The sequence below is a fragment of the Penaeus monodon genome, chromosome 7, assembly GCF_015228065.2.
Source record: "Penaeus monodon isolate SGIC_2016 chromosome 7, NSTDA_Pmon_1, whole genome shotgun sequence".
Classification (NCBI taxonomy): Eukaryota; Metazoa; Arthropoda; class Malacostraca; order Decapoda; family Penaeidae; genus Penaeus; species Penaeus monodon.
The window spans coordinates 4,645,895-4,659,916 of NC_051392.1; the positions used below are offsets into that span (position 1 = coordinate 4,645,895).

At 32.7% G+C, this 14,022-nt stretch overlaps 1 long non-coding RNA gene across 1 annotated transcript; it reads left to right on the forward strand.

Moving 5' to 3' along the window:
- The first annotated feature begins 4,143 nt into the window (after positions 1 to 4,143).
- Positions 4,144 to 10,987, forward strand: LOC119574976. The gene is made up of 3 exons (XR_005228927.1): positions 4,144 to 6,743; positions 7,279 to 7,322; positions 9,929 to 10,987. It is a non-coding gene; the product is annotated as an uncharacterized LOC119574976 (long non-coding RNA).
- The last annotated feature ends 3,035 nt before the right edge of the window (positions 10,988 to 14,022 follow it).

A 14,022-nucleotide genomic window follows, 5' to 3' on the forward strand; every position in this document is an offset into this window, starting at 1 on the left:
TTGTCAATAGGCAATAGGAAAGACTGGGTATAACAACAAAGCAATATAGCTATTATTGTGTAGAAGGAGCTTAACTAAAAACCAAGGGGCGTGACATGTATATGTATGCCATGCCCACTGTGAGTTTAATTTATTATTATTATTATTATTATTATTATTATTATTATTATTATTATTGTTTTTTTTTTTTTTTTTATACACATAGGTGGCATCACTTGTACTAAGTCACCAATGAGCCTATATATTTTTTTCCTTGATTTCTGGGGTGGGTGGGAAATTGTCGTATTGCTGCTACTAATGTCAACAACATTATAGTAATTATAATGTGCAAATAGAAATAACACCATTGAAAAAAAAAAAAAAAAAAAAAAAAAAAAAAAAAAAAAAGCTCTTTCTTTTTAACAAAAAGTATTTCCCGCAAATTAAGGAAAAGTGAAATCAGGTAAGATCACAAGGTCTACTAATTGACTCTTTTGCAGCTTAGCACTTGGCCATCTATGTGTAGTCATTTCATTAAAAATTAAAAAACGAGCACTGCATTTTCCTGGTGACATTGGGTTTATTTGAACAAAAGCAAAATGCGACCTTGGAAGGAAAGATCATAAAACATTAATTTGCTTTTAGTTTGATATATATCTTTTAAAAATATAGAGCAATATAGTCTTAAATTTCAACAAGTTACTCTTCTCTTTACTCTTCCTTGGATACACATTAAGTTATGAGGCATCTTTCACAAGTGTGCCAGTATTGACAAGGCTAAATCAATGTCTTGCCTACTTATATCAAAACATAATAAGTGTAGTATCCTGAATTATAATGTTAGCCACTTTTAGTGGGTCAATCATTGACTGCTGATGTAGTGAAATTAGTTTCCATATTGGCACGTGTCAGAAATATTATATTTCAAGTAGGCCACAGATATGGTCTGAAAATGAGGATGAGAATGGGTATAGTAAGATGTGGGTGACAGAATCTGCTGTCCTTAGAATATTAATTGACATATCATTAATGTTTTAAGAGACTTTTGCTAATGATACATGTAGTTGGCCCCTGCTATTAGTGGTAGGCATATAAAATTATCATTATTAACCTGTCTTGCATAGTTCCAGTAATACTGTTTTTGTTAAACAGTGGTTGGTGCAGCAGCAGATCTTGCTTGACAGTTCATCAATACAATAAAGTTATTGTAGTAAAAATAGGGAAACAAGTGATAATTTTTAAATTCCCCAAACAATAGACATTGATATTGCTTACAGAAACTTCAAATTATGAAATCTATAACATGTTAAATCTTATTACCGCATAAGTGAAGAGGTCATATGGTGTGCAAAAGTTTAACTGAATTTCGAATCTCAAATGGGTATAAATAGTAGTCGGTTAACCCTTTATTGAAACTTCACAATTATAACAGTCAAAGATCATTATTTGCACATTATACCAAACTTGTTCAATTGATTATTCATGAAAAACATGGTATGCAACTTTTGAAGTACTGCATTTTTTACTAAATTTGTAACCAATTTCATGTAGCTCAAATCATCAAACTGTTTTATAGATGAATAGAAAATAAATTCGCAAAAAATGAGAGGGATTCATATATGTACAAGGAATACTATAAGCCACTCAAAATTTACTTGTATTATTAGAGCAGGGATTAATTTCTGAGGTGCAATATAAAAAAAACAACTTTAATGTAATCAGTGATTGAAAACAAGGTTTACTCATGAGCTGCACCTGTCAGCTTTGTAGCTGATTACTTAAATTAGCTGATCAGTTGTTGGCTGTATTTTCCTAAAAATTGAATTTTAATGTAAAGCATAAGGAGGCTTAAACTTCCCACTGAATGCTGTATTATCTATGAAAAAGTATAATTCAAGGCTATTTTGTTAAAAGAATAAAGTGGAATGCTTATGAGAGTGTATCATGCAATTTCACTGGGACACAATGCATAAGTTTCTTCTAGTTAACTAGTTTGCTGTAGTAGTGCAAATTCGTAGTGCTTCCTACAGAAGCGACATGCATAAGAAGCATAGGACGAGTAAATGTAGGTAATTATTGCTTAAATGGACTGTGAATCAAAACCCTTTGTGGAGGTGATGCAAGTAGTCTAAGATGAAATATTAAAATGTTAATTAAGTTGGGTGATTTCTGTGTATGTCCTCCTGCAATCCTAGAGCTTAAAGGAGGTGTGGAATTGGAAAAATTAAGAATATTTAAATATGTAGAACAGTCATATGGATGGGAAAATATCGTTGTAATCAAACAATGAGTTTTCCCTTTTGAACTAAGAAACCTTGAACCACATTAGGATTGTAAAGTTATCCTACTTTCTAGGCTTAATGACCCATAGAGTTGGCTAGGAATGACTAATAAAACCACTGTATTGAATCATATTACTATGAGCAGATTAGGTTTGTTACCCCTCCTACAACTTTGCTTGCCCCAGGTATCCAGAATGCATATGAAAGACAAATTATACTTAAGAATGGACTACTGTATTGCCTGCTTTGTTTAAGCAAGGAGAGAGAATTGCGAAGTGTCTTGTAATCATGGTAAGTGGATTGTTAATACTACAGTACTTCAGGCACTTTAAAGTAAATAATGAATTTAGTTTTAAATGTACACTAGAACATGACATGGTATTTTATAGCACTGGAATTGTATTTAAAAAAAATATGGAAGAAAATGGCTTTGAGGAGACAGTTCCAGATGTGTAGGTAACACAATTACACTTCAGTTAGTTTTCATGGTACAATACTAAAATATTGTGTGAATTATGAATGGGACTTTATTACAGTAGTTTAAGCTCTGTATCAATTTCAATTAAGACAAGAGTACCAAAATTGGAGTTGGATAATTACTTTCTCTAACTACTACACACCACTCTCTCCTTTCCCATGCATCAGGGTATCATTGTATCTTGTTGATGCGAAGAGTACATGTATGCATGTACCATCCAACATGGTTTTGTTTAGTGGAACTTTACACACACAAAACTTCAAAGTGATCAGTCAAAAATAGGGACAATTACTAGGCTTGCTCTATCTCTGGTTTTGTCTGGTTCCTTGATTTCTACTACTACTACTACTTTACTCTCACTACTCCTCCTCCTCTACTCCCACTACTACTATACTACTATTCTCTCACATCTCTACTCCTTATCTTCTCCCACTCTTCCACTACTACTACTCCACTCCCACTACTATTACTCTCACTAATTATCCACCTGCTCCTACTCATACTACTACTATATTACTATACTGCCACTCATACTACTCATGTCGGTACCTATGCAGAAGAACCAAGTTACATGTCTTCAAGGCCTTGATACTGCCAGTTTTGCTCGATAGAAGCAAAACCTGGGTGCTATCCAGTGCCTTGGAGTCTCATCTTGATGCCTTTTGTAACGAGTCCATTTGCCAGTCTCATGGGGTACAGTTGGTAGGACCACGTGTCCAACCAACAGTTACACCATGAGACTGGCATGGGACCTGTTACTTGCATAATCCAGGATTGCCAACTCAGGCTATATGGGCACCTAGCTCATTTCCCTGTGGATGACCCTGCCCATCAGGTTGTCTCTTTGCGAGACAACCCTGGGTGGAGGAGGCCATTGGGACGACCCAGGAGGTCATGGCTTTGGCAGCTCAGCGAGACCTGTTGCGAGGAATTAGAGATGGGCCAAGGGGGCTGCCTGGAGACTCGCCATAAGGGACCCTCGTGGTTGGAAGCAAAGGGTGGATGCGACCATGCGCCCCTGTCGGCATTAACCCCTTGATGATAATGATGATCCTACTCATACTCCCCCCCCCCCCCTTCCTCTAATAATGTTATATTATTGACAAAGTAACAGGAGAAAAAAAGAAAATGAAAATCATGGAAATAGGGTAAATGTGTAACCTAAAGTAGGCTCATGAATTCACCACAAGTTTGTAAACCTAATTTAGAAGAGAAAACTACAGTGGATGAGGCATACACTTGATGCCAGTGGGTTAATTGCTGTTAGCTTTTTTTTTTATATATATATATATATATATATATATATATATATATATATATATATATATATATATATATATATATATATATAAGGATGACATCACAAGTAATTAGTTACCTAGGAGTCGGTCACAAGTTTTTCATCCTATGTCAGTTTTTTGTAAGGATTCTTGAATTTTATTACTATCCTATTGTTAATGCTACTTTAATGATAATGATGTTAATATTTATCCTTTCCCCTTCCCCAAGAAAAAAAGTCAAGAATAGGGTTAACTAGGAAGCTCATTTAAGTCTTGATTTCTTTCTAACCAAGGGCTTGTGAAACCATCTGTGTAAACAATTGATTAAAGTTAACCACAAGGGACAATGCATGTCTCCTTTGCTTGTGGGTTAATCTGCGGTTTGATATCAGTTGTTTATTGTCTGTTCTGTAACAGACAGAACGAGTAAGCTTCATAAGTGAAACCCATAGAATGTATCCTTTCTTTTTTCAGTCTTGATGTCTGAAAATAGCATACTTTGGACAACTAAGATTTATTTACTTGAAATGGAAAGGAGTTGAGTAAAGGGCAGGTAGGAGGGGAGAAGGAAATTTATTCAACAATTGTTTTTAACAAATTGAGAAAATTTGTATTAGCATGTGCAGGTCTTAAGCCATTATCAGAAATAATTTTTAGTACTCGTAGTTTTTCCCATTTTACCAACAGATAGAATGATAAGGCTCATTACCTTTAGCAATAAGACATTTCATGGTTATGCATGGCTGTGTTGCATGTATTGACCTTTCAGTTGAAATAAGGTTATTTATTGTTACAATTTTTTTTTTTATTATAACTTTTAGAGGAAGGCAAGTAAAAACCAATCATGTGCAAAGGGTTCTAAGGAATGGAAGTATATAATCATTAAGCTTGAATTGAATGCTGCAGAATCATCAAAAAGAAAAAAAAATAAAGGGAAGAGGATAAAGGAAAGGAAATTAACAAGGTAATCAAAAGGTATATGGTTACAGTAGTGCTGGCTCTACAGGCAGTCAGGTCAGTTAGCTACTTCCCAGTGATTGCAGGCTGCAAGTTTTCTCTGCACAAATAGAAATATTGCCCTGATCTCATAATTTTTACCTTTTAATTTTATGATATACCCATGTAATGCTCAGTCATGGTGTAGAACTTTTCTTGATATTTAATATCATTTGATATTTTGTCACAAAGAATAGTTATTGAGTATATGATATTAAGATGGAAATCACAAGCAGAATTTATGCTCTTGTACAGATTACTGAATGAAATTGTGGGATGAATTCATATCAGACAGGAGTAGATAAGTAGAGATACTTCTAAAATATTTGAATGTAGATTCTTATGTAATGATGATTTTTTAAGTTATGGATTATGGAGAAACACTTCAGAAAGGGGATCCTTTTGTGCAAGTGCGAAATTGGCCTAAACCCCATTCAACAGTTTGGTTTGTCATATAAGCCAGTTCTTTTGACTATTAAAGAGTTGCTTGTACTGGAACTATTGCACTGCTGACTAGTTAAACGGAGATGCATTATCTCAGACCCTCCAGTGTATGGGCCTTGGCAAGATGCTACTATTTTACCCAAACCTAGTTCTGGTGATGGAATCTATTGTATTTATCTCAAAATACAATTAATGTGCTGTTACACTGTCTTTGGAAATACTTATGTACTTGTTCATTTTGTACCAAATGTTGATTTAATCCAGAAATAAATTAACAAAGGCTAATTAGGGACTTCATAAACCCTAAGCATAGGCAGGTGGATAACAGTTCTAAAATAGATATAGATTAACATAATTATAATATTCTCTCTCTCTCCCAAAAAAAAAAAAAGGTTATCCTTAATAATAGTCTTTTGAAGCTAGAGTTAAATATAGCCGTAACTGTAGGTTGAACCACAATACATAGACATTGGCAAGATGTTACATATAATTTACTAAATTGGTATATTTTATTATTTTATTGATTTGTTATTATTCCTCTGTTGGAGACACATCAAGCCAATCAGTGATTTTTGTGTCTTAAAGGAATAATATTGCATTATTGTAGCAGTTCAAATAGCTTGTACCTATATTGGCATAATAGTTACATATTTTGCCTCCCCAGACCACAAAGATTTAGGGGGGGGGTGAAGATTCCTAAGTCTGGGAGCTTTCACTCGGTGATAATGTGACACTCTTTAGTATATATTTATGAACTGACCCCGGTCTGAGTAAAACTAAGAATTAGGTGTGTTTTTAACGTAGGTGTTTATAAATATCATTAATTGATAGTAAGTAATTTAGGCTTCTATTTTCAGGTTATACCCCATTTCTGGAGCAATTCTTGTTGGAATTTGGAGTTGATTATATTGAGATAAGATCATAATTATTTTTTTAAGGTTTATAATTTAGTTACAGGTAAAGATAACCCTATTATCTAGGAGCTAAGGTTGTTTTCCGAGTTGCTTTTATTGCAGGCAAAGAAACCACCTGCTGTAGATTTGCTTTTTATGGCTATTTTCCATTTAGGAAAAAAACTTACTTGCAATCTCTGTGATAAATAGGCATACTCTACAGATTTCAAGTGTAGGAAAATGTTGGTTGTTGATATAGTGAATTGTTGAAAATTAATGCAGACTAATTGTATATATTAATGCCAACTTATACTTTTATATAAATGTATACTTTTCCATCTTTTTAAGGACAATAAGTCTGGCTAGAGGATTTCATCACATCACATCACTAGTATGTAGACCAATTTAGAAAGTTAAATATTTTGTAGTTAAACTGTCATTTCTCTTCAAAAGTATAGTAAAAATAACAGTATATGTGTGTGTGCATATATATATATATATATATATATATATATATATATATATATATATATATATATATATATATATATATATATATATATATATATATATATAAAACACACACACACACACCCTAAGGTTTTCCTTATTGTTAACAGTAAAATAGTAAAATAAATTTTCCTTAGCAAAATGTAAAGGAAATTTTGAAGAAATGCCCAGAGGAAGGTCATTTAAAAATTATATACTGTAATAGTTTCACAAGTATGGTCTGTAATTTTCTCAATATTATTACCAAGGTAGGCTGTATGATAATTTGTTATTCCTTGTCACTAATGTTTTTTGGTTTTGTAAAATGATACCTGTGGATAGGCAAGGGATGTTGAGAGTTTAGTTTACTTCATGGTGTTCACAACACTGAAGTCATCTATTACATCCAAAATTTCAAATGGTCTTGTTCCTTACAGCGTCATCTAGTGTAGAGGAGAAGTAGTGAGGAGGCCACTGCTAGGTAAGTTAAAACTAATGGCCAATTTACTCTCATAAAGTAGCAAAGGAGGTAAGGTTATCATGAAGGTGAGTAAGTTTCCCCTGACCCTCTGCAGGTGAATATTTTTTTCTATATTCTTGCTTCAACATTTCATATTTCAGTGTTAGTTTTCCATGTAGGTAAAAGAATTCATGAATTTTGATAAATGATGGATGTATGGTGCATATGTCTGTGTCCTTGACTTGTCATGGGCAGTTCTCCCATATGTGATTTCTTGTAATGTTTTGTGGCTGTTTTACATGCTTGTGCATATATGAATGGATGGAGTCTTTATCATACCAAGTAATGCTGTACCTTTCTTGTACACTGGTGAATTTTTACATGGCACTTCCATAGATTTGTTCCCAAAAGTATGTAAGATATCATTAGTGCTTGGAAGGTAACTTTGAACAGCCATCAGTATTAATGAGCAATTCTGCATTGTAGTTTCAAGTAGTACAAGAGTAGCCTAGTAGTTTGGTAGCACAGGAGTCCAGGTGGTATGATATAGTTCAGGAATTCACTGCAGTGGTTACTAATGATCTTTCAAGAAATGTATGCTAGGTGTAAAGTTGCAGCTATTGTGTGTAATGGGCTTTCATAATGGGGATTCTTAATATTTCATGAAAAGAAAGTCTTTTTATCTACTTTCTTAGGGTGAGAGGGTGCAATCCCCTCCATCAGGCTATGTGTGGCTGTCATTTGATGACAGTAATGACACACCAAATATATAAGAACACTGTATGGAAAATTTGTTACTGCCCTGATTCACCCAGATGATGATAATCAAATTATTGCACATGATTAAGTTATATTTTGAAGTAAAAGTACAGTATTGCATCGTACCATGAAAAGACCTAGCAGTAGCTAAGTGTTTGAATGCACTGCCCATACTGAGACTTGGCTTTCGATAGTCTTAAGTGTTTTTTAACAACAGTCAAAAACTAGTTCAAAAACATGACTTATTACAATGATGATGCGAAAGCCAAATGTTCTCTGCAACAAGAGCACTAGCGTTTCTTTTTTGCCTGCTGTAGTGCAAATGTTATTGTCAGTTATTTGATGTATTATGTAAGTTACAAGGAGAGCATAGATATAACCTATTGCGATAATGTGAATATGTAAGCTGTGCTCTCTCTGTAGCATTTTTTGGAATAATTTGAATCAATACTAGATTAGATCTTGTGTTTTAGATTGTCATTTACATTATCCAGACTGAACTGCTACCAATAGCACCAACTAATCTATTACTTGCATATCATTTTACAACTTGCACCATGTCATCACTTCCCACATCATTTACACACCACCTTGACTTAAGATTTACATCATTAATCACTACTTTTACTTTGAAATACCACTATAGCCATGAGCCATAGTTCAGTTTACACAGTCACATACATTATATCCTATCAAACTTTGGCACAACTTGAATGCCAACATTATTTATACACTGAATACATTTTTACTGTACAGTTGCTCTTCAGATTATTATAATAATAATACAGTGGTCTTCTATTATAGTAGTTACAAGTTTAGTGCTAATGAACACTTAGAATAGGAGGAATTAAAATTAATGCAATTCTTGAAGTAGTAGTAATATCTTACCAGATGAGGAAGACCAGCTTTGACATAAGCAGTTTTTTTTTTTTTCTTTTTTTTTTTTAAGAAACTGTGGTGTAAATAGAATAGGTGAACAGTGTTCCATACAGTGTGTCTATATTACTAGACTGGAGGACCTTGCCTGATGCCTCCCACCCTTCTCTGTTGTGCTTTGTAAACATTATTCACACGTTACAAAATTGCTGTCATGTCACATCATAGACTTCTTTTCTTGAAAGAGCTATGTACAGTCACTGCAGACTAAAGCTTCTAAGATTGCTAGCTATACAGATTATTAATTGACAAATATAAGATTACAAAGTTTTAGGTGCTCCCCCCCCCCCCCCTTTTTTTTTTTTTTTTTTTTTTTTTTTTTTTTTTTTTTTTTTTCCCCCCATCTCTTTCCCTTCCTCTTCTGTACCATTGATATAGATATTTACTTTCTGCCATTTTTGATAATTTTTACATTTTCTCTTCCTATCAGTTTTTGCTACAATTGGCTCTTTCAGCAGTACCATTTTCCACACCAAATCTTTCACAATTTTACATATGGCATTTTGCCTCCATTTTCTCAATACTGTGCTCTCCCCTATGTTAGTCCTATATCTTGAAATTGAAATGTGTGGATGACTAAGAGTTGATTATGTTAATTAAGTTTTGACTCATTTTAACCTGTTATTCAAGAAAGATATAATATCCATAGGGAAAATGTAGGAACTAAGAGAGTTTGTATTTTTTTATTTGATGAATATATTACATAATTTGGGTATATAATCAAAGGATAAAAGATCTGAATACTTTTTTTTTTTTTTTTTTTTTTTTTTTGAGCTTGGTCTTAGACCAAAAGAAAAGAATGATTGGAGATAACAAAAAATAAATAAAATAAAGCCATGGAAATGGTAATTTGATTACTACATACTGTCTTTTCATTAACTAAAACTTTTTTTCACAGTCTGAAAAGGTTAATAACACATCAATTATTACAGAATACATTTATCTGCTTCATGGATTATTCCTGAAAACAAGTTGGAAAATGTCTACGCTAAGTTGAGTACAATAAAACCCAGAGGGAACAAACTTTGTTTTACTTCCTTTAATTGCAGTGCAAAAATTTGTTTTAAGGCTTTACAATGGAAAATAAGTTTTGCTAAATGTTTCCCAAAATAACAAACTGCAAGCAGTTTCTTCAGTGTTTCTCGCCTATGACTCACAATGTTAAGAAAATACAGAAGGGCCCACATACATGCCACTGTTTGTTCACTAAAGGTTTCATTTCATGATGCACATTACCAATCATGTAGCACAGAATATTACTATAGATCAAGAGAAAGAAAATTGGAATGTCTCCTCAATAAGCACAATTTCTGCACAATATATTTGACACTACATGATGAGTTACCATCACTGTGCATTTTAGCCGAGGGATTTTTTTTCTATCTGAAAATTCCATACCATTTTCACAATAGTGTAGCTGCTCTGTCTTATTACCTTATTAGACTTGGTATCAAAATATATTATCCAACTACACAAGCAGTATACTGTACATAACCAATTTATTATTTCAAAATGGGTGTCTGTTTACGGTGGTTCTCAAAATTGCATTGAATGGAATTTAATATCTACTTAATGGGGATTTGAGAAACTACATGCACATCTAGCTGTAACAAGTTTACAAAATACAATAGGAACAGTCTTCAATTGGCAAAATGCAGATAGCACAGGCACCAGACAAGATACCTTTAAATACAGTATGTGACTAAAGTCTCGACTGATAAATGAAATGTTCAGCAGAAATAATTTATATACATATGAAAAGGCTGATTCCAAATTGCCCACATATGCAATGCTAAAACCCGAGAAATTTTTACAAGCATATCATGTACTGTGTGGCAGGTAGCATTGTTCGTCATGATACTATGGTTGGACACGAGGTTATCACACAAGCAGCAAATTTTGTTTGGTATTACATTTCAAAAGTATATGCCCTTGTCAGTTTTTAAAGTGGACTGATGGTTTGATTTACTTTTCACAGGGAATCAAGTAAACCACAAGTAAAGGCCCATTCACATGATCCTATCTTAAAAAGCCTACAGTATTCATCACCATAATGCAACTATCAATAATAATTCAGTGAAATAGGCTATCCAGGAACAGAGATTCCAAGAAAATGAAGCTTTATCTACCATCCATAGATTGTGGGATACTTCTGGAGAAGTCTGGCTTTTCTTACGCTACATTTCATTGAGGGCCTAGGGAGTGTAATTTGGTAGTTCACTTTACATTAATAGAAAATCGTGAAATTGTATCATTTACGTAAGCTTATCCTAAACAAACACCTATCGGCTACCTGTTCTAGATTCTGTCCAGGATTGACTGGGTCAGACACTAATGGAGAACATTTTGAATTGCCCACATACAGTATATATCCAAGCAATAGGTAATGCCCACCAGGCTGTTTGATCATGTGGCTGGGCCTTGGGGGGTGGGGGGTATTCCTCCAGTGATAATTATTGGAACTTTCCAATTATTATGCTTTTATTCATATACATTAAAAGAGGCCATGTGTAGAAGAGTGGGCATTATTGAATGCATGTCTCAGAAGTGACAGGCAGGGAAGGGATACCACTGGCTAAACAACCATTTCCACTCCAAGACTGGCCAGTAATTAGCTCACATCTATCACCACATCTCAGGCATGCCCACTGGTCTGCCTCTTGTCGGACAGGCTAAAAGATGAATATGGCTTACAAATAGATTGATTCAAATACAAAGCTGATAAACAATAAATGACTATAGCCTGTGCATATGATGTTAAGTAATGGGCAAAAGTATTACTGATTTGGGGTGCAGATGAGTCTAATGCCTTTAATCAAGAATACTAAGCTAGATCTGGTAAAAACCAGTGCCCATAAAAAATGATCATGGCACCAAATGCTAGGGGTATGCAACTCATCTGTGTCCAAGCTGTCTAGGTATTTTTATATAATATATTTTTATATATATATATAAATCACTATATTATTTTATCAAAAATTATATATATATATATTTTTTTTATATATATATATATATAATAATAACTTCTATTTTATATATATATATTTATATAAATAAAATATATATTAATTTTATATATATTAAAATATATATAATTTATATAAACTTTATATATTTCTATATATATATAATTATATATATATATATATCTTATATAATTATATATATTAAAATTTTATAAATATATCTATAATTTTTTAATATATATATATTTATTATATAAATATATCTATTTATATATATATATTTTATAATTTTTAACTATAAAATATATTATCTATATTAAAAATTTTATAAATTTTTATATTATATATTTTATAATTTTAAATATAATTCATCTATAATCTATTTCTATATACATATTTATTTTATATAAATTATATATTATATTTATTAATATATATTATATTTTTATACCTATATTTTTTTACATATATATTTTTCTATTTTATATTATATTATTTTAAAATTTTATATATCTATATTATATCTATATCTTTTATCTATAATATTATATATTTTATCTTCTATAAATATTTTATCTATATTTTTTTTTAATATATATTATATTCTTTATTAAATATCTTATTATTTTCTTTATATATTATATATTATATTATCTCTATTATATATATTATCTATATTTATTATATATATATGTCCCCCACCAAAACACCACACCCACCCCACACCACCCACACACACCCAAACCCCACACACACCCCCCCACCACACACACACACACACACACCACACCACACCAACCCCCCTAAGGTTTTCTTTTTGTTACAGTAATAGTAAAATAATTTTCCTTCAAAATGTAAGGAAATTTTTGAAGAAATGCCCAGAAGGAAGGTCATTTAAAAATTATATACTGTAATAGTTTCACAAGTATGGTCTGTCATTTTCTCAATATTATTACCAAGGTAGGCTGTATGATGATTTGTTATTCCTTGTCACTAATGTTTTTAAGTTCTGTAAAATGATACCTGTGGATAGGCAAGGGATGTTGAGAGTTTAGTTTACTTCATGGTGTTCACAAAACTGAAGTCATCTATTACATCCAAAATTTCAAATGGTCTTTTTTCCTTACAGCGTCTCTGTGTAGAGGAGAAGTAGTGAGGAGGCCACTGCTAGGTAAGTTAAAACTAATGGCCATTTACTCTCATAAAGTAGCAAAGGATTTAAGGTTATCATGAAGGGTGAGAATTTTCCCCCGACCCTCTGCAGGTGAATATTTTTTTCTATATTCTTGCTTCAACATTTAAATTTTCAGTGTTAGTTTTCCATGTAGGTAAAAGAATTCATGAATTTGATAAATGTGGATGTATGGTGCATATTCTGTGTCCTTGACTTGTCATGGGCAGTTCTCCCATATGTGATTTCTTGTAATGTTTTTGTGGCTGTTTTACATGCTTGTGCATATATGAATGGATGGAGTCTTTATCATACCAAGTAATGCTGTCCTTTCTTGTACACTGGTGAATTTTTACATGGCACTTCCATAGATTTGTTTCCCAAAAGTATGTAAGATATCATTAGTGCTTGAAGGGTAACTTGAACAGCCATCAGTATTAATGAGAAATTCTGCTTTGTAGTTTCAGTAGTACAAGAGTAGCCTAGTAGTTTTGGTAGCACAGGTCCAGGTGTATGATATAGTTCAGGAATTCACTGCAGTGGTTACTAATGATCTTTCAAGAAATGTATGCTAGGTGTAAAGTTGCAGCTATTGTGTGAAATGGGCTTTCAAAAGGGGGGATTCTTAATATTTCATGAAAAGAAAGTCTTTTATCTACTTTCTTAGGGTAAAGGGGTGCAATCCCCCCCCATCAGGCTTTTGTGTGGCTGTCATTGATGACAGTAATGACCACACCAAATATATAAGAACACTGTATAAAAATTTTGTTACTGCCCTGATTCACCCAGATGATATAATCAAATTATTGCACATGATTAAGTTATTTTTGAAGTAAAAGTACAGTATTGCATCGTACCATGAAAAGACCTAGCAGTAGCTAAGTGT